This window comes from Vicia villosa, unplaced genomic scaffold, assembly GCF_029867415.1.
Source record: "Vicia villosa cultivar HV-30 ecotype Madison, WI unplaced genomic scaffold, Vvil1.0 ctg.002159F_1_1, whole genome shotgun sequence".
Taxonomy (NCBI): Eukaryota; Viridiplantae; Streptophyta; class Magnoliopsida; order Fabales; family Fabaceae; genus Vicia; species Vicia villosa.
In genome coordinates, this window is record NW_026705856.1 from 17,798 (window position 1) to 39,869 (window position 22,072).

Genomic DNA, 22,072 nt, shown 5'->3' on the forward strand with positions numbered 1-22,072 from the left:
GAGAGTATAAGACCCACTCTTTTTCTTTTATACAGTTTTTCTTTGTACAGAAAACTCTTTCAAAACAATACTTTTCAAACTGTTTTCAAAACAACAAACGACGCGTCTGTAAATAAAACAGTCAACCATGTTTTGTAAATGCGCCATGGGCCTCCATGTAGGTATAAGTCCCAAGCCCTTTTGTACATACCCATTCCAGTACATGAAATTAGGTATTTCATTGTACGCCTTTTTGTACATACACTTTTTTGTACATACCTCGATCAGTTCGACTTTTTTAACTTTGAATAACAAACCAAAAATGAAGGTTTTCTTTAAATCTTCCCAAAAAATACCATGGGCCTCCATGTAGGTATAAGTCCCAAGCCCTTTTGTGAATACCTGTTTACATAGCTTTGAATAAACTCAAGTGGACCTCTCCCCGAGTGTAAGTCCCGAGCCCTATGTATACAAATGGATCATGCTTACAGGTATATTTCCTTCATAAACTCCATTATATACACACACTTTGTCATATATAACTGTTCATATAATTGTTCATATTTGTTCATGTACTTGTGCATATTTGTTTGTACTTGTTCATACTTGTGTTTGTGTTATATATGCTTATTCAACTTAGTACAACACTAGGTTCCCCATAGCCTCCTATTGGGCTTCGTGCAAAGAATCTCCCTAGTTTAGGTTAGGACATAGAGTATGGTTTCCCGGTGAAATCGCTCTAAGAGCTCAAACCAACTATACCATGCCTCCCCTTGGGCTTTGTACAAACGAGTGACCCTCCCATAGCCTCCTCTTGGGCTTACAATGCAAGGACCCTGGATTGTCCCTCCCATAGCCTCCTCTTGGGCTTACAATGCAAGGACCCTCGGATAGCCTCCTCTTGGGCTTCGTACAAGGACCCACAGGCTTCTTATAAGCATCCCCAATATCCAAATCAAATACCCTAGGAGATTAGACATTTTTCATCTCTATGCTAGGAGTATCTCTTATATATCATCACAAACAATCAATCAATCAAACTTTTTGCCACAAGGCTGGCTAATCAATCAAACTTCTTTTTGCCACAAGGCTGGCTAATCAATCAAACCGTTTTGCCACCGTACTGGCTGATTAATCAAAGTTTTTGTCACAAGGCTGACTTCATTGAAACTTTTGCCACAAGGCTGGCTGATTAATCAAAGTTTTTGTCACAAGGCTGACTTCATTGAAACTTTTGCCACAAGGCTGGTTAAACAACAAAAACAAAAAAACATCTTTATCATTCTAAGCACCCTAAGTGGCATGGCCCCGGGCTTATAATGAAAAGATTTTCAAACAAAAAACAAACAGATGTATGTGATGATATAGATTAGATACATCTAGCATTTAGACGACATTTGTCTATTTTCCTTTGCTTCCACTAGCATAAGTGGGAACTACGATTGCTCTGACTTTCTCAACATCCCTTTGAGAATACGTAGGCACAAGGTCGATCCTTGGCGAGCAAAACAAAACAAAACAAAAAAAACCACTCAAACCTTAGCACCCGTAGACCCCGAGCTACAGATGCTCTGATTCCCTCTAGGGGATATGTATGCAGAGGATCGCGATGATCTTTGCGAGCATAATCAAACAAACACCTTAGGTCCCACCTATTTCACAAGAAACTCTCAATAATATGGAATGAAAAACAAAGTAAAGAACCCTGTAGAGTACTACAGATACGTTGGGTGCTAATACCTTCCCTTCGTATAACCAACCCTCTTACCCAAGATCTCTCCCCCCCACTTTTAGGTTATTGCAGCTTTTTTCCTTTTCCTCCTTTGGAAATAATAAAAAGTTTGGTCGAAACAAAAGAAAAATCATTTTTTTATGAGCACTCGAGCCCAAAGAAGGCATCAGGTGTCTCATCCCACAAAAAAGAGGAACAAAACGGTTTTTCGCCCGCGACAGAAAAATGGCGACTTCACTGGGGACCATCTTTTTATTGTTTCCAAAGGAAGGGTTATTTCTATTTATTTTATTTTTCATTTTTTGTTATATGTGTGGTTCTGGTTCTGTTACTTACGTGGTTCTGTTACAAGTGATACATTATGGACAAATCCTAACCCGGATTAAGTACACATAAGAAATTAGGTGGAGGGTATAGTCATGTGCAGGCACACGTGAGAATCCTTCCGCTCAGTGGAGGTTCCTTGTTGGTAATATATGTTTAGCATGTTTCGTAGCGAAGACATTATTACTTTCATTGAACTGTAGAAGCTGAGAGACCGTAGAACCCCAACCCATCCTGGCCTTATTAGGTTGTGGTGCAGAAACTATTCAGGTGAAGACTTGGATTAGTTGTCATGCGGAGAACCACACTCAGACGAGTTTTTCTTGAGAAAATTACTGGCTCATGAGTTTAATTGTGGAAGGCCGGTAATATCCGAAAGAAAAATGTAGACTCTGACGTATCAGTAGAACATGTTGTGCAGGTGATTAACTAGAACTATCCCATTTTTGGTTCTCTGACCTCATGCTCGTGACTTTGGACCTTTGAACCTATGCGTTACCATGTTTGTGTTACCATGTTTGTGTTACCATGTATGCGTTACCATGTTCGCGTTACCCTGTTTGCGTTACCATGTTTGTTTCACCATGTTTGAATATGTGGCATCCACGCATCCATGCATTCATACATTCATTAAAAAAAAAAAAAAAAAAACCCATCTTTTTCCATAAAAAAACATGATTTTTCCAAAAAAATTTTAGAGAATTTTCTTTGCAAACATTATAGGATTAAGTTATGGAAAAAAGGTATACCAAAAAGTACGGTTTCAAAGCGCCTGATGTTGAAAGACTGATAGAGTTAGCATCTTCTGTACAAGATCCTTCTAATTTTAGGAAAAGTTATGGAAAGCTTTTGCCTATTTTGAACACTCATGTTGATGAAGGACTTCTCAAAACTCTGGTTCAGTTCTATGATCCCTTCTACCGTTGTTTTACCTTTCCAGACTACCAGTTGGTACCGACCTTGGAAGAATATGCCAATCTTTTGGGTATCCCTGTGTCTGACAAAATACCCTTCAATGGTTTGGAAGCCATTCCTAAGTCACACGTCATTGCAGCAAGTACCCATTTGAAAAAGTCTGAAGTAGAGAGTAATTGGACTACCAAAGGAAACCTCCCGGGATTAACCTCACACTTCCTAATAAAGAAAGCCTTTGATTTCATCGAAACTGGTAGCATGATAGCCTTTGAAGCTGTACTAGCCTTGCTCATCTATGGGTTGGTTCTGTTTCCCAATGTCGACAACTTTGTTGATATCAATGCCATAAAGATCTTTCTAATTGGAAATCCTGTTCCGACTTTACTTGGTGACATGTATTTCTCTGTCCATCATAGGAATCGCCAAGGCGGTGGAATCATTGTATGTTGCGCACCTTTGTTGTTCAAATGGATTGTTTCACACTTACCCGAGTCTCCTATTTTCACGGAAAACCGAGAAGGTTTGCGTTGGCCTCGAAGACTTATGTCTCTTACTAATAATGATATTCGTTGGTATACCTTGGCTCGCTGTGGTACAGAAACCATTGAAAGTTGTGGAGAGTTCGCCAACGTACCCCTCATTGGTACACAAGGAGGAATTAACTACAATCCGGTCCTGGCCCGACGACAACTCGGGTACGCAAATTCAGTTAAACCCGTTGGTCCCTCAGTAGAAGGTTACTTTTATCGGGAAGGGGATAATCCTAAAAAGTTGAAAGCGAGAATGATGAGAGCTTGGTACGACGTCCGATGGAAAGAAAAAGGTGAGGAAAGAAATTGCATTGCCATGGACGCCTACACCTGCTGGGTAAAGAAAAGAGCCAAAGAGTTCCAAATGCCTTATGCTTATGAAAAACCCATGTTTCCTGCCGTGTCTCAACGACCCAACATTCCAGCTATGGAGGAATACCAACGCACTTTGGCTAAGATGAGGACAGAAAAAGATGCTTGGGAAGAAAAGTTTCGTAGCACTGAGGTGGAAAACAGAAAGTTGAAGAAAAGAGTGAAAGATCATGAAGAAACACTCTACTGTCAAGATGGTTGGCTCATGAGCAAAGATGAGAAGATTCGCCAGAAAGACGCTGCGATCAAGAGGTACATCAAAGAAAGCAAGAAAAATCTGGAAGGCTCGACAAGCAATGCTCCGACTCCTGATGATTGGAAGAATGTTGTTAACAAGCTGAGAACCGAAAAAGCCGAATTGAAAGCTTACTATGGGAAGGAAATCATGAAGCTCAAACTGCACAATGCATTTGGTTCTTCGTCTGATGAAGATGCTTAGGATTTGTTTAGCTTTTTATTTATCATTTGCTTCTGTAAGGAGCTATGCTCCAATGTTGTAACATTTCCCATTATTGCAAAAAAAAAAAAAAAAAATGAATGAATAAAAGATTTGTTTGTGTTCAAATGTTTGCAAGAAAATAATCTTTAAAATATTTGGAAAAATCATAAATTTCTTTTTTGCATACATCATTCTGCATATCGAGTCTGTTGTATAGAGTCTCATCTTTTGGATCTTTCTCCAATAGATCGTCAAGCTGTCGCGTCTCAAAGTTTCTCGACCGCGCTCGCAATCAGATCACAGATACAACACTCGTTCAAGCAGAAGAAGAGTAATGGAACACTCTGAACAAGAGAATATTGAGCTTCGTGGTACAGTGACCACCCTTCAGGAAAAGTTGGAAAGTCTCACGACTCTGGTTGACTCCTTAATGGCCGCACAGAATCAGCCGCCGCCACCCAACAGTCAAGCAACAGTAACATCTGAAGTCACTACTCCAGTTTCTACAATTGCGTTCGGTATTCCATCTTTCTCCATGCCAGAAGGTTGGGGCCCGCCTTTCAGTTTTGGTACAGGTTTCCGCCATAATTTCTCTGGGGTTCAAACAGCTACAACTGAAGCACCTGCTGCACAAGGTTCGGCTTTTATTCCACATTCAGGGGTAACTTTTTCCCAAATCACTATGGCACTTTCTCAACCCACTATGACGGTTCCGACTCCTACAGTTCACACTGTTCCTTATGGTGGCAATGAGATTTATCATGATCAGGATGATAGCATAAATCAGCGTAACCTTGTGGGAGATCTCCAAGAGCAGTTTAACAAGATGCAGTTGGAAGTTAAAGCTATTCGTGGAAAAGATTTGTTTGGAAAGAATGCCCAGGAGCTATGTTTGGTTCCCAGTGTACAAATACCAGCTAAATTCAAGGTCCCAGACTTTGAGAAGTACAAAGGTAGTTCTTGTCCACAAAGCCATCTTGTGATGTATGCCAGAAAGATGTCTACTTATGCAGATAATCATCAGTTGCTTATCCATTACTTTCAAGACAGTTTGACTGGTGCCGCACTGAAGTGGTACACAGGCTTGGATAGCACTAATATTCGAACATTCAATGACCTAGGTGAGGCCTTTGTCCGACAATACAAGTATAATTCGGATATGGCTCCGGACAAAGATCAGCTTCGATCCATGGCTCAGAAAGATCATGAAGCTTTCAAAGAGTATGCCCAACGATGGAGAGAAACTGCTGCTCAGATTAATCCACCGTTAAAAGAGAAAGAGATGACAAAGATTTTCTTGAATACTCTCAGTCCGTTTTATTATGAACGCATGATTGCTAGTGCTCCAAGTGATTTCACCGAAATGGTAAACATGGGGATGCGTCTAGAAGAAGGAGTCCGAACCGGACGTCTGACTAAAGAAGGTGGATCTTCAAGCGGAACCAAAAAGTTTGGAAGTGGTTTCCCAAAGAAGAAAGAACAAAGTGTTGACATGGTATCCCAAGGGAGGCCAAGAGGAAACGTCAATCGTCAACGACAGGTTGCTGCTATCACACCAGTCGTTAACACAACACCGAATCTGGGGTTTACTCCGCAGTTTCAACAACAACAGCCTCGACCACAGGCTCAGCAGTTAAACAATAATCAGAATCGAGAACAAAGAGCTCCACAGTTTGATCCAATTCCAATGACATACACAGAATTGTACCCTGCTTTGATTGAAAGAGGTCTTGTTCAAACTAAAGCACCACCACCAGTACCTGAGAAACTCCCATGGTGATACAAAGCTGAGGTCTCATGCCCTTATCATCAAGGAGCACCTGGCCATGATCTTGAGCATTGCATAGCTTTGAAATATGAAGTTCAGAGGTTGGTTAGATCTAATCTCCTCTCTTTCAGAAATTTGAATCCTAATGTGCAAGCAAATCCGCTGCCCAATCATGGAGGGCATGTTGTAAACATGGTATATGGATGTCCTGGCCAATACCGAGTCTATAATATCAACTTCTCAAGAGCAGATTTGGTACAAATGCACGCTACTCTTTGTCGGGGGCCAAATTTTCGCCAGCATCAATACGGTTCCTGCAGAATATGTTGTGCGGATCCTCACGGGTGTTCGATTGTGAGAAGAGATCTCCACGTTTTGCTAGATAATGGTACTATTGAGATCTACAGAAATAGGGATGAAAATGAAGTTAACATGATAGGATGTTATCCGCATGAGCTTTTAGTCTCAGATATCAACTCGGAAATGCCTACAGTTAACGTCATCGTTCCTCATTTCAACATGCCTGAGCGCATGGAAGTTACTTACAACAAGCCGAAGGTTCCTATTGCTCCTTTGATCATTTGTCTACCTGGACCTGTTCCTTATAACTCTGACAAGGCAGTTCCATACAATTACAATGCTACAATGATAAAGAATGGACAAGAAGTTCCTTTACCTACTCTTTCATCTGTTGTAAACATCGCTGATGTGAGTCGAGTAACAAGGAGTGGACGTGTGTATACTCCACTACCTTCAAAACAGCCTGTTGCTCCTGCTACCGAACAAAATCCTGTCAATATTCCAGTAAGGAATCCTGAGGAAACTCCTGTCAGTAATACAAACACTGATGTTGGTCAATCCAGTGGAACCAATGTCAATCCTGATTTTGATGAAATTTTGAAGCTTATCAAAAGAAGTGAATACAAGATTGTGGATCAGCTTATGCAGACTCCTTCAAAAATCTCAATACTTTCATTGCTGTTGAATTCAGAAGCCCACAGGGAAGCCCTGATGAAGGTCTTGGATCAAGCTTTTGTCGATCATGATGTGACTGTTGATCACTTTGATGGGATAATAGCCAACATAACTGCTTGCAACAATTTAAGCTTCTGTGATGAAGAACTCCCCGAGGAGGGCAGAAATCACAATCTTGCTTTGCACATTTCTATGAACTGTTAGTCAGACTCTTTGTCCAATGTGTTGGTAGACACCGGATCTTCCTTGAATGTGATGCCAAAGACGACTCTTGCTCGCTTGTCTTACCAAGGAATGCCTATGAAGTTCAGTGGTGTAGTAGTCAAAGCATTTGATGGATCGCGAAAATCTGTTATTGGTGAAGTCAACCTTCCCATGACAATTGGTCCACAAATATTTCAAATCACTTTCCAAGTCATGGACATTCAAGCTGCTTATAGCTGTCTGTTAGGACGACCATGGATCCATGAAGCAGGGGCAGTAACTTCTACGCTCCATCAAAAGTTAAAGTTTGTAACAAATGGAAAATTGGTAACAATAAGTGGAGAACAAGCCTTGATGGTGAGCCATTTGTCCAATTTCTCTTTCATTAGTGCCGATGATGTGGAAGGAACTCAGTTCCAAGGTCTCTCTTTAGAAGACGAATCTTCCAAGAAGAAAGCATCAATCTCTTCTTACAAAGAGGCAGTAAAAGTAGTGAAAGATGGAACTACCACTGGCTGGGGGCAAGTTGTGATCCCTACCAAGAATGAAACTAGAGCAGGTCTCGGATGTTCACCAACATTCTCAAACTGCACCAAGAAGGATGAAACCCTTCGTCCGATCAAAGAAACATTCATTAGTGGAGGGTTCCTTAACCCAATTCCTCAAGAGGTTAATGTCCTTATCGAAGAATGCATCGAAGAAGGTCTACCTGATCCTGAAGAAGAATGGAAATGTTATCTCAATGACTCAGGATACATATCTCAGGAAGAACCATATCCTCCGTCACAGAAATCCAAAGGCAAAGAAATTGAGCCTGTTCCTGCAGAGATCTGGGACACCTTGGGACAACCAAGTGGAAAATTTGATTATATGGTGAAATATACTGCACCTGAAAGTTACAAGATTGCGATTGAGGATATCCAACCAACTGGATGGGGAGATTCCTTTGAATATAATAGTCAACCAGAAGAGGCCTATCAGCCCTGTCAATTTTCTCAGCAGCCTGAAATTACTGAAGATTTCGGATTTAATGCATCTGCCAAGGTTTATAATCCTGAAGGTGGTTATTATCACATAAATGCCATTTTTGAAGATGAAGGGGAAGATGGTCCCGCAACTGACTCGGAGAGTGTCGCTGACAATGAGTCTCTTCATCCTGAAGACTGGGAAATACATCCTGAAAATTATGAAGATTGTGACTCGTCTTATGCTCTTCAAGAAGTAGAAGAAGACCGTTTCAACTCTACAAAGAACAAGGGTGACAAACCAGGACCTTCAAATCCTGCTCGACCAGCGGTCAATGTCAATACTGAAGATAATTCTGGGGAGAATTTTCCTGAATACATAATACACAGAGGAGTTCGTTGCTACTGGAAGGCTGTCGACGTTCCGAATGTTGTTCGCCGCTCAAAGTAATCACCTCGCTGTTATTTTGACCTCCTGCCTTGCCCAAAGCAGAGAGATGTTTTATAGGGCTTTGCTTTTAAATGTTCCGCCCAAATAACTTTGTGTATAGGGCTTTGTTTTAAAAGTTTCCCTCTTTGTCCTGCCCAAGACAAATGAGTTTGTGTTTAGGGCTTTGTTTCAAAAATGAATCATAAATAAAGTGTCATTTTGAATTCCCTACATTATATGTTTTATTTTTTGCTTTTTTCTGGAAATGGTAATCCTAAAAAACCAAAATAAAATAAAAAATTTTTTCAAAAAAAATCTGCATACACTCTTGCATTCATAAATTTTCTGAAATAGATATAAATCACATGTGCAGATTTACTATTGATAAACCCATTGAATGCAATAACCCTATGCCCTCTCCCAACTTTGAGTTTCCTGTGTTCGAAGCCGAAGAAGAGGAAGAAGAGGAGATCCCGGACGAGATCTCTCGATTACTTAAGCACGAGGAAAGAGCCATTCTGCCTCACAAAGAGCCTTTGGAAAAGATCAACTTGGGTTCTGAAGAAGACAAAAAAGAAGTGACTATTGGATCGCTGCTTGATGCTGATATCAAGAGTAAGTTGACAGACCTTCTCAAAGAATATGTTGACGTGTTTGCCTGGTCCTACCAGGACATGCCTGGGTTGGATACCAATATTGTTCAGCATTACTTGCCATTGAAGCCAGAATGTCCGCCAGTTAAGCAGAAATTGCGAAGGACTCACCCTGATATGGCTAACAAGATCAAAGTGGAAGTTCAAAAGCAACTCGACGCAGGTTTTCTTGTCACCTCTGAGTATCCTCAATGGTTGGCCAACATAGTGCCAGTTCCGAAGAAAGATGGAAAAGTCAGAATGTGTGTTGACTACCGTGACTTGAACAAGGCCAGTCCAAAAGATGACTTTCCATTACCACATATAGACATGTTGGTTGATAACACCGCTAAGTTCAACGTCTTTTCCTTCATGGACGGGTTCTCCGGTTATAATCAGATCAAGATGGCTCCTGAAGACATGGAGAAGACATCTTTCATCACCCCATGGGGTACCTTTTGCTACAAAGTGATGCCGTTTGGATTAAAGAATGCAGGCGCAACTTACCAAAGGGCAATGACTACTCTCTTCCATGACATGATGCATAAAGAAATTGAAGTATATGTGGACGACATGATAGCCAAGTCCAGCACAGAAGAAGAACATGTTGAATACCTTTTGAAGTTGTTTCAACGGTTAAGGAAATATCAGCTTCGCTTGAATCCTAACAAATGTACTTTTGGGGTTAGATCTGGAAAACTCTTGGGTTTCATTGTCAGCCAAAGAGGTATTGAAGTAGATCCCGACAAAGTCAGAGCTATTCAAGAGATGCCTGCACCAAAAAACTGAAAAAGCAAGTAAGAGGATTTCTTGGACGATTGAACTATATCTCCAGATTTATCTCTCAGATGACTGCTACTTGTGGGCCGATTTTCAAGCTTCTCCGCAAAGATCAAGGGGTTGTATGGACTGAAGATTGCCATAAAGCGTTCGACAGTATCAAGGAATACCTGTTAGAACCACCGATATTGATTCCTCCGGTTGAAGGAAGACCACTAACCATGTACCTTACCGTGTTGGAAGAATCCATGGGTTGTATGCTTGGACAACAAGATGAAACCGGTAAGAAGGAGCATGCCATCTATTACCTGAGTAAGAAATTCACATACTGTGAGTCTCGTTACTCCATGCTCGAAAAAACATGCTGTGCTTTGGCCTGGGCTTCAAAACGTCTCCGCCAATACATGATCAACAATACTACTTGGTTAATCTCCAAAATGGATCCGATCAAGTATGTCTTTGAAAAGCCTGCCTTAACAGGAAGGATTGCCCGATGGCAAATGCTGTTATCCGAATATGACATTGAATACCGTGCTCAAAAAGCGGTCAAAGGAAGCATTCTCGCCGATCATTTGGCGCATCAACCAATTAATGAATATCAATCTCTCAAGTTTGACTTTCCTGATGAAGATGTCTTGTACTTGAAGATGAAAGATTGTGACGAACCATTACCCGAAGAAGGTCCTGAGCCTGGATCAAGATGGGGCCTAATTTTTGATGGAGCAGTAAACGCTTTTGGCAATGGAATTGGGGCAATCATCATCACTCCCAAGGGTACTCATATCCCATTCTCCGCCAGATTGCTATTTGATTGCACCAACAACATCGCAGAATATGAAGCTTGTATCATGGGTCTCGAAGAAGCCATTGACTTAAGGATCAAGATCCTTGACATATATGGAGATTCAGCCCTCGTGATCAACCAAATCAAAGACAAATGGGAAACTTTCCACCCTGGCTTGATTCCTTACAGAGATTATGCAAGACGTCTTTTGACTTTCTTCAACAAGGTTGAATTGCATCATATACCTCGAGATCAGAATCGAATGGCAGACGCCTTGGCTACTCTATCTTCCATGTTCAAAGTCAGTCACTGGAATGATGTGCCTAAAGTCAGAATTACACGCCTTGAAAGGCCCGCCTATGTGTTTGCAGCTGAAGCAGTCATCGATGATAAACCGTGGTTCCACGACATCAAACGCTTCCTTCAAACTCAAGAGTACCCGCTTGGGGCATCAAACAAAGATAAGAAAACTCTAAGAAGACTTTCTGGCAGTTTCTTCCTGAACGGGGATGTGCTATACAAAAGAAACTTCGACATGGTTTTGCTCAGATGCGTGGACAGACACGAAGCAGACATGTTAATGCATGAAGTGCATGAAGGGTCCTTTGGAACTCATTCAAATGGGCATGCAATGTCCAAAAAGATCTTAAGAGCAGGATACTATTGGTTGACAATGGAATCTGATTGTTACAAACACGTGAAGAGATGTCACAAGTGCCAGATCTATGCAGATAAGATCCATGTGCCACCGACTCTACTCAACGTTCTCTCATCTCCATGGCCTTTCTCCATGTGGGGTATCGACATGATTGGAATGATCGAACCGAAAGCTTCAAACGGTCATCGTTTCATCTTGGTAGCTATTGATTACTTCACCAAATGGGTCGAAGCAGCATCTTACGCCAATGTTACAAGACAAATGGTTGTGAGGTTTATCAAGAACAACATCATTTGCCGATATGGTATTCCCAGCAAGATCATTACTGATAATGGTTCAAACCTGAACAACAAGATGATGAAAGAACTGTGTGAGGAATTCAAGATTGAGCATCATAACTCTTCTCCTTACAGACCAAAAATGAACGGCGCCGTCGAAGCCGCCAACAAGAACATTAAGAAGATCGTCCAAAAAATGGTCGTCACTTACAAAGACTGGCACGAAATGTTGCCATTTGCTTTACATGGGTACCGTACTGCAGTGCGTACTTCAACAGGGGCAACTCCCTTTTCTCTAGTATACGGCATGGAAGCTGTGCTCCCCGTAGAAGTTGAAATCCCATCAATGAGAGTCCTCATGGAGACTAAGTTATCAGAGGCTGAATGGTGTCAAAGCAGATACGATCAGTTGAACTTAATCGAAGAAAAACGTATGACTGCTCTATGCCATGGACAGTTATACCAAGCAAGGATGAAACAAGCCTTCAACAAAAAGGTTCGACCTCGTGAATTTCGAGAAGGCCCGTATGTTGTCAAAAGAACATTTTCTGGCGGCGCCATGACTCTTGCAACCATGGATGGTGATGAACTCCCATATCCTGTGAATGCTGATGCAGTCAAGAAATACTTTGTCTAAAAAATACAAAAGAACAGCTCGGTAAGTTGAAAACCCGCAAAGGGCGACTTAGGCAAAAATGAGCGTCTCGGTGGACTGAAAACCCGAAAGGGCGGTCCAGGCAAAAATTAGAGACAATAAACAGAAAAAATTCATCCTGGTAGATTGAAAACCTGAAAGGGCAATCTAGGCAAAAATTAGGGATTAATGACAAAGTAACTGCATCAGTCCGTACTTCGTCACCTGAGGAGTCTTTTTCATCAAAGGATCTTCGATCAAATCATCGCCAATCTGAAGCGACAAACACAGTTGGAACTCAAAGTTGTTAAGGGAATAGTGGTTATTGCTTTCAATGTAGCCTTTTCCGCATAATTACCATTTCCAACTTTTGTAAATACTCCATGGAATCACACCTTTAGCGGATTTCCATCCTATTAAATAAATTTGAGCCTTGTGCCCATTTGTTTGCAATCTGTAATTTCTTTCAGCTTGCAAAATGACGCTTTAATTGTGTTATTCACTTTTGAAACAAAAAAAGAAAAAAATAAGTTTTAAATGAATTTACTTCACTTTTCTTTTTCAAAATAAAAGCGAAATTTTCCTTTGAGTTATGAACAACAGAAGGAACATCAGCAGTCTTCTCCATAGGATGAACAAAAGGATTCTCCCTGAAAAATTGTTGAGACAACGATATTCTTATCCCAGAAAGAATTCTTGAAGCAAATATCCCTCGAGGTAAAGAAGCTCTTCTATCCCCAGTGAAGAAGCTCTTCTATCCCCAGTGAAGAAGGTCTTTTATCCCCAGTGACGAAGATTTTCCATCTCCAGTGAGGAGGTTCTTCCATCTCAGTAAGAAAAGATGCTTATCTTCCCCAGAGAAGTTTAAAACATACAACGCCATTCATCACCTGTGTTATCTACACCGTGTTGAAGAACATTTGCCAAGTATCTGGTTGTATTGCGACGTCGGTCCCTCTCCAGTATACACTCCTCTGTCTGTCAGTATTGTCAGTATGCATGCTACATTCTTGACATTCATCATTCATACATATTTGCATCATTTATGCATTCTTGCATTTTTCAATAATCGCTTGTTTAGGATATATTTATCCTCAAAAAGAAGAGAAAAAAAGAGAAAAAGAAAAAAAAAAGAAACAGATATGGGCGTGTCATCTCTCCAAGTAGGTTGTCACCCATAAGCAGAAAGAACATCTTTTGTTTCTCCAGTTCCCCACTGAGATCATTCCTCGTGGAAGAAGGTTGCTTTAGTTTCTCCTCTCAAAACGAAGGAGAAAATACCCATTCGAGTTCATTCCTCATGGGTACAAAGTCTTGTTTGACTGTCTCTTTCCAATTCATTCTTGGTTAGAACCTTGTCTTTACCAGAAATTCAAATTCCGATTCCTCAAACAGAGTCGTGAAAAAAATAGACAATAAGCAATAGCCTCGTCATCACAGCAGCTTATGTCTCTTCCAAAAGTTTTTTCCTCTCAAGGAAATCAATCATGAAGACCATTTGACAATCAGGGCCTTATTACTGTTCACAAGGCTGAACAACCAGTAATTTCCCAAGCAAAGTCTCCAGAATCATTTTATCACTCGGCTGATAACTGATCATGTCTTCAAAACCACTATCACGAGGCTGGTAGTCGGTAACCTTTCGTTCTGGTTATATTATTTAACACGTCTATCACAAGGCTGATAGTCGGTAATATTAACCGAACCTTTGAAACTCTTTTTACCTTGTCAAGTCTATCACAATGCTGGTAGTCGGTAATATAGTTTCATACCTTTCACCTTCACATTATTAAACAAGTCTATCCCCATGCTGATAGTCGATAATGTCGATAGGTAAGCTTTTCTTACAAAGCTATCATACCCCGGTGAAGCATACACTTGCTTTCCCGAAAAAACGGATTCTCTTCCTAAAACGGATTGAGACATCTTTCCCGATCTCTTTTCCCCAGTGGAGTCAGTTCTTGATATCCCTCCGTTAAAAATATCTTTGCATCATTCGCAATTTTGGTATCTTAGGTCCAAAATTCGCGTCTTCTGATATTTAAGTCTCTTCCACCCTATCAAAACGAAGATTTTCAATCTTCATGTCTCAGGTTGAAGAAACTTAAATAGGGGCATCTGTCATACCCCAATTTTTGACCTAAGATACCACCTCATATCATTGCATATGCATCATTTGCATCTCTAACAAATTGCATAGTTTGTGTTTGCTACTTGTGACTCAGCAGGATTTGATCAGGAAATCACTCATCAGTACAAGTAACAATCAATTAGGGTTTTGTTCTCCCTTCATCTCAAAGAATCATCTTCATCAACAATCAACATTTGGTCCTCAGAGATTCACTTCAACAAGCTCAACAGCTTTGAATCGACTGAATTAGGGTTTTGCCTGAAGATAGCATACTCCTGACTTTTGCTCAGAATTTGACCTAAAGGCTTGGGACATGATATCAAGACCTCAAGTGCATCATTTTGACCTAATCCATTGGCTCATAACATCTCCTACACAAAGATTGATCAGGCAAATCCTCAGATCAGGGTTTTGAACTATCAGGGACTGAAATCAGGGATCACATTTGGGAAACCCTAAAAACCCCCAGGGAGTCAATCAAAGGTTTCAATCATCTTCAAATAATCCCTATGACAACATCCAATGGAAATTACATCTCAATTCAAGATCCACAGTCATCAATTTCATCAGGTCGACAATTAGGGTTTTTTTACCTAATTCACTGAACAACTGACTTTTTAATCAGGACATGGTGCCACAACTCAAAACATGGCTCAATATCCTCTAATGCTTCAATGTGATCCATTCATACCATTCATATGGTGAGGATAGCATGTTTCATTTGAAATCTCCAGAAACGCGATTCGTCTGAAAAAGTCAACTGTACAAGATCACCATTGACTTTTGAGGAATTTTGGTCAACCATGACTTTTGAAGTTTTAAATCATCAATATATGAAGTATGAAGTCATTTTATCAAGAAAAATCAAGAAAATCAATCAAGAATCAAAAAGTCAAAAGTTTGACTTTCATACTTAGAAAATTTTTCTAAGTGTTTTTCATGGTTTTTTCCAAACTTTTAAAGGGAATTTCTCAAAATTTCACCTACAAACTGAAAAAAACTTCCAACATGAAAGTTGTAGATTTTGATCCAATAAACAACTTTGACACATATAAATTTTTTCCATAAGATCAACCATTTAAGAGATATGGTGCTTCAAAGTTGGTACTTTTTGAAAACTTCACTTAAAACTTCATTTTCTTCAAAGTTCATGGAACTTTTTCACCCATTTCCTTAAGAGACTTGAAGAAACTTTCAACTAGGCTTTTGAAGTATGTAATATGAGCTTTCCAAAATGTCAAAGAGCATGAAAAAATATGGAGCATAGCTATGGTTTTGAATTTTGACATTAGAGGTCATTAAGCATGAAATTTCAAGCCATTTTCACTAAGTTTCTATACTATATGGCCAATAATGCAAGTGATGACACACCAATGCAATAATTAGAAGATATTTTCTGGTTTAGGATCAGATAGGAAAGAGATAAGAAGCTTAGAAAAATAACCATGGTTAAGTCACTTTTAACCATATGCATTTAATGGCAAGATTCCTTTCTATCTCAAAATGCCAAATCACCATTCTTTGGGCAACTTGCAAAGTTCTGAGTTCAGAACTCATGGCCTATAAATAGAGGTTCAAATCACTTCAAAATTCACACCAAAACCTCACAATTATAGGTTTTCTCTCTTCTTTCTTGAATTACAAGTCATGTGTTTCAAAGTGAGGTAGAAAACTCAACCTCCATCTCTTGCAAGTTCTGACCAAAGTGATGCTTCCCACAAACCACAAACATCATATGGGATGTGTTTGATCCATCCATACACCCCAAATCACCCTAAAACTCAGATTCACTCTTCAACCTCCATATGAACACATAAAGAGCCTTATCATGCCAATCTTCATTCCAGATCATTTCTGTACAAATTAACACTTCCAACACCTCACATATATCACATATGAGCTATCCAAACACTCATCATCAACCTGAAACATCAGAATCATAGAGCTCGATTCACACTTGGGCTTAACTGCAGATCGGGTACCTCCAACTACTCCAGGTGTTTTCAATTCACTCCAAGCATCCAGACACCTTCCCTAAGGTTCATTGAAGCTGTCCAGATCAAGCAACAACATCTGTAACACCTCCTCTGCAAAATTCAATCTCCAGCTTGGCCGTTTTTGAGGTAAGTGCTCATGAACTTCAAACTCTATCATACATGCATCATAAATGAAAAACTAAGTTACCATCTTGTTTCTGCACATATGAGGATCATTAACCCTCAATCAATTGCATCATAACTTGCACATACATCATTTCACGATCAAATTCAGTTTTAAGGTTCTTCATGTTCATCAGAGAATTAATCATCTTAGAGCAAAAATAAATGAAATTAAAGGGCACCATCATGTTCCTTGTGAAAAACCGAGTGAGATAGACCCTTTGATCGATCAAAACAACGCAGATTTGAAGGAATTCAAAATTCAGTTAGGGTTGTGTTCTTGGCGCCAGATTTGGTTTGGGAAATTCAAACATTGGTTTTAAAATATAATAAACTGAAGGCGTATCATTAACAAGCTGCGCGCGCAGCTCAGTTGGTTGTTGTTTTGGCTGGTGAGAGAGAGGTCACGGGTTCAACACCCTTAGGGACCAAAACCTTTTTTTTAACACTATTTTTCTTTCATTTTTTACACAACTTCATCATTTAATTTAACCATTCAAATCAACTCATTTTTGATTCATTTTTTACACACTTCTTATTTAATATACATATTTTGACAATACCAAAAAAAATCACAAAAAAAGATTTATTTAATATGTTTTTAATTAGGTTTAAAATGATACATTTTAAGTGTTTTTTTTAAAACTTTAAATATTGTTTTTCATTTAATTTTTAACCTAATCACTTGTAAATCTTTTTTGTGATCAAACCCTAATCATTTAGGTCTTAATTAAGCATTAAAATTTGTTTTAACTTAATTAAGTTGACTTTTGTCAAATTCAAATCGTTTTAAAACGAACGATCGCGGTTCTTTTCAAAAACAATGAACCATTTCTTTTTGATTAAATCTTTTAATTGATCAATTGGTTTTCAAAACGATGTGGGGCCTCTCGAATATTAGAGAGTATAAGTCCCTTTCGTCTTTCTTTGTACAGAAAACTTTCTTTCAAAAAAAACTTTCAAACAGTTTTTTTTAACAACAAATCACACATCTTTTTCAAACCATCCACCCTGTTTTATGAAAATAAAACAGGGGCCTCTCGAATATTAGAGAGTATAAGACCCACTCTTTTTCTTTTATACAGTTTTTCTTTGTACAGAAAACTCTTTCAAAACAATACTTTTCAAACTGTTTTCAAAACAACAAACGACGCGTCTGTAAATAAAACAGTCAACCATGTTTTGTAAATGCGCCATGGGCCTCCATGTAGGTATAAGTCCCAAGCCCTTTTGTACATACCCATTCCAGTACATGAAATTAGGTATTTCATTGTACGCCTTTTTGTACATACACTTTTTTGTACATACCTCGATCAGTTCGACTTTTTTAACTTTGAATAACAAACCAAAAATGAAGGTTTTCTTTAAATCTTCCCAAAAAATACCATGGGCCTCCATGTAGGTATAAGTCCCAAGCCCTTTTGTGAATACCTGTTTACATAGCTTTGAATAAACTCAAGTGGACCTCTCCCCGAGTGTAAGTCCCGAGCCCTATGTATACAAATGGATCATGCTTACAGGTATATTTCCTTCATAAACTCCATTATATACACACACTTTGTCATATATAACTGTTCATATAATTGTTCATATTTGTTCATGTACTTGTGCATATTTGTTTGTACTTGTTCATACTTGTGTTTGTGTTATATATGCTTATTCAACTTAGTACAACACTAGGTTCCCCATAGCCTCTTATTGGGCTTCGTGCAAAGAATCTCCCTAGTTTAGGTTAGGACATAGAGTATGGTTTCCCTGTGAAATCGCTCTAAGAGCTCAAACCAACTATACCATGCCTCCCCTTGGGCTTTGTACAAACGAGTGACCCTCCCATAGCCTCCTCTTGGGCTTACAATGCAAGGACCCTGGATTGTCCCTCCCATAGCCTCCTCTTGGGCTTACAATGCAAGGACCCTCGGATAGCCTCCTCTTGGGCTTCGTACAAGGACCCACAGGCTTCTTATAAGCATCCCCAATATCCAAATCAAATACCCTAGGAGATTAGACATTTTTCATCTCTATGCTAGGAGTATCTCTTATATATCATCACAAACAATCAATCAATCAAACTTTTTGCCACAAGGCTGGCTAATCAATCAAACTTCTTTTTGCCACAAGGCTGGCTAATCAATCAAACCGTTTTGCCACCGTACTGGCTGATTAATCAAAGTTTTTGTCACAAGGCTGACTTCATTGAAACTTTTGCCACAAGGCTGGCTGATTAATCAAAGTTTTTGTCACAAGGCTGACTTCATTGAAACTTTTGCCACAAGGCTGGTTAAACAACAAAAACAAAAAAACATCTTTATCATTCTAAGCACCCTAAGTGGCATGGCCCCGGGCTTATAATGAAAAGATTTTCAAACAAAAAACAAACAGATGTATGTGATGATATAGATTAGATACATCTAGCATTTAGACGACATTTGTCTATTTTCCTTTGCTTCCACTAGCATAAGTGGGAACTACGATTGCTCTGACTTTCTCAACATCCCTTTGAGAATACGTAGGCACAAGGTCGATCCTTGGCGAGCAAAACAAAACAAAACAAAAAAAACCACTCAAACCTTAGCACCCGTAGACCCCGAGCTACAGATGCTCTGATTCCCTCTAGGGGATATGTATGCAGAGGATCGCGATGATCTTTGCGAGCATAATCAAACAAACACCTTAGGTCCCACCTATTTCACAAGAAACTCTCAATAATATGGAATGAAAAACAAAGTAAAGAACCCTGTAGAGTACTACAGATACGTTGGATGCTAATACCTTCCCTTCGTATAACCAACCCTCTTACCCAAGATCTCTCCCCCCCACTTTTAGGTTATTGCAGCTTTTTTCCTTTTCCTCCTTTGGAAATAATAAAAAGTTTGGTCGAAACAAAAGAAAAATCATTTTTTTATGAGCACTCGAGCCCAAAGAAGGCATCAGGTGTCTCATCCCACAAAAAAGAGGAACAAAACGGTTTTTCGCCCGCGACAGGTACCTTCCATTGTTGACCTCTATACCTCTTAAGGGTATTGGCTTTGATTCTGGAAGAAGCGGGATGGCACACGACCTTTTATGTTAGGTTAGGGTCCAAGGGAACGACCATACCGAGGGATAGATACTTGGAAAACCTATAGAAAGGTGCGAGACTATATCCACATCGATTAAAATCATTAAGTGTTAGTTTTGATGACAAAACTCTTACCTGGCGTGTCGAAAAGGTGAGGGTGCTCCTCCCGCATCTTCTCCTCTAGTTCCCATGTAGCTTCGCGCTCGAAATGATTCCTACACGACGTATGGAATTGTGCGCGTCCTGAGTACCTGATCCTTTCTGTCAACAATCTTCTGCAGGCGTTCTTCATAAGTTAATTTATTATCTACAACCATATCCTCTATCAACCAGATATGCTCTGGCGGACGGTACGTATTTCCTCAGGATGGATACGTGGAATACTTTGTGAACTCAGGAGAGCGCTGGAGGTAGTGCCAAAAGGTATGCCACATCGCCTATCGCTTACTTGCGTTAAATGAATGAAGTTTGCTCTTTTGAAAATTGATTAGATAGCAATGTTACTCTGAGTTCCTACTTCACTACGGGAGAAAGGGAAAGAAAGGAAAAAAAATTTAGTTAAGCAAAGCCCATGGCCTACCCCTCCTACTATTCCATACCAATGAAAGAAGTTATTCTTTCGAATAGGCCTAACCCTTGGGGAGAGGGTTATGTTATTGGGGAGTCTATGCCTTTTCATAAAACGAAAAGCTTTCAGTCCTTGAATGAATCAGTAACAACGAATTCGTGGAATGAGGGATCAATAAACGGATAGGGAGGGGAATGGCCTTTCCATTATTGGTGGACCATCCCTTGAATTGAACCGGTCACGGAGCTCTCCATTGAGTTGTTTAGGTTCTGGAATTCCATATCTAGTTGGGGGTTTCAGTTCGAAGGTTATCAAATGTGGTGCGGGTTCATCTCTCTCGACCAGTTCAGGTTCAAGGGAAGGGTTATCGAGGGGACCCAGACTTTAGATCTCTTTCTTCTCTATTCTATGGCGGGAGGTTTATTTCGTATCAAGAGTGTGTTAGGGAGGCCAGGTAAAGACGGATTGGATCGAGAGCCGATGCCTACTCTACTCCTTACCACTAAACGACGAAGCCAAGAGCGGAAGGAGGGACTTGAACCCTCAACCTCAGCCTTGGAAAGGCTATGCTCTACCATTAAGCTATTTCCACCAGCTGCGGTAGTGGCGAAGCACTACTGAGCAATTAAAGTATCACTTGATATGGACGACTTCTAATTTTCCGCCGGACCACACTCTTAACCTCCGATCGAGTAGGTAGGCGGCTAGGGGGGAGGGGCGGCTGCCTTTTCAATCAATCTTCGGCCGCTCAGTGCCGCTATTGGTGCGAGTTGTAAGGAAGGAGTCTTGGTCTCAAGTCGAGCTGGGGCGTCATTTCATTCTCGTAACGGGAGTGAGTGCACCACAAGATCAGACAAGTGACTCCCTCGCAGCGGTTGCATCTGTCTTTTAAGTTCAGTCATTTCCTAAGACGGCTCCTCTAATTATACGATAATCCAAGCAGATCCGGGAGCTGAAACATGAGTGTTTGTCTCTTTTTCAACTTAAACAGGAATGCATGAACAAAATAGCCCTTCCATATAGATCGTCGTGGCATGACCTTTGTCAAAAAAATTAATTTATAGCTAACTCCTCTTCCTATTGATCTTGATTAGTTCCAGCTTGCTGAGAGTTATCTTTTCTTTCTAGTCCGGACCCTTAGACCGTCTCCTGAAAGACCTGCTTATCCCGCATGTGCTTTTGGAGCCCCCTACTCATTCAATCACTTGCTTGTGAGTGCTTGCAGCCTTTCCCCGAAAAAGGGAGAGACGAGGGAATCCTCCGCTCCCGTTCATGTGACGAATAGAATATCGTTAGGTCCCAAATTCTGAGAACCACCAGACCTAGACCAAGATCTCCATTACGTTGTACGATATATCAATCCGAAGAACTGACTTTCAGTTGTAAGTCATCAATTCTGCTCCTATCTCAAGTGATGCTAGGCTGCTTCACGCAGGTGCGCTTCGCTCGGCCACATGATGAACATGTTTTAAGCTAACTGCATGTCGAGCGCTTAAGCGGAGCTTGTGGTCACTCGTTCCTCGCTTGTTCCAATCTTAGTAAAGAGCTTCAGATCCGATTCTACACTACATACGATATTCCATTCCGGCCCTCACTAGCTCTTCGCTTGGTTGTACAAAGAGCATGCCCGATGGGGTTACTACGCTCACCGCACACTTGCATCACCACCTGAGCTTCGCTACTGCTTCGCCCAGCTCCTACGCCTACCACGAATCTTTAATCATCACGTGGCTGCTAAAGCAAGCTAAGCTTCACAC

At 40.3% G+C, this 22,072-nt stretch overlaps 1 non-coding gene across 1 annotated transcript; it reads right to left on the reverse strand.

Annotated features, from left to right (window-relative positions):
• Positions 1-20,835: 20,835 nt before the first annotated feature.
• Positions 20,836-20,907, reverse strand: TRNAG-UCC (transfer RNA glycine (anticodon UCC)). The gene has a single exon. It is a non-coding gene; the product is annotated as a tRNA-Gly (tRNA).
• Between the last annotated feature and the right edge of the window lie 1,165 nt (positions 20,908-22,072).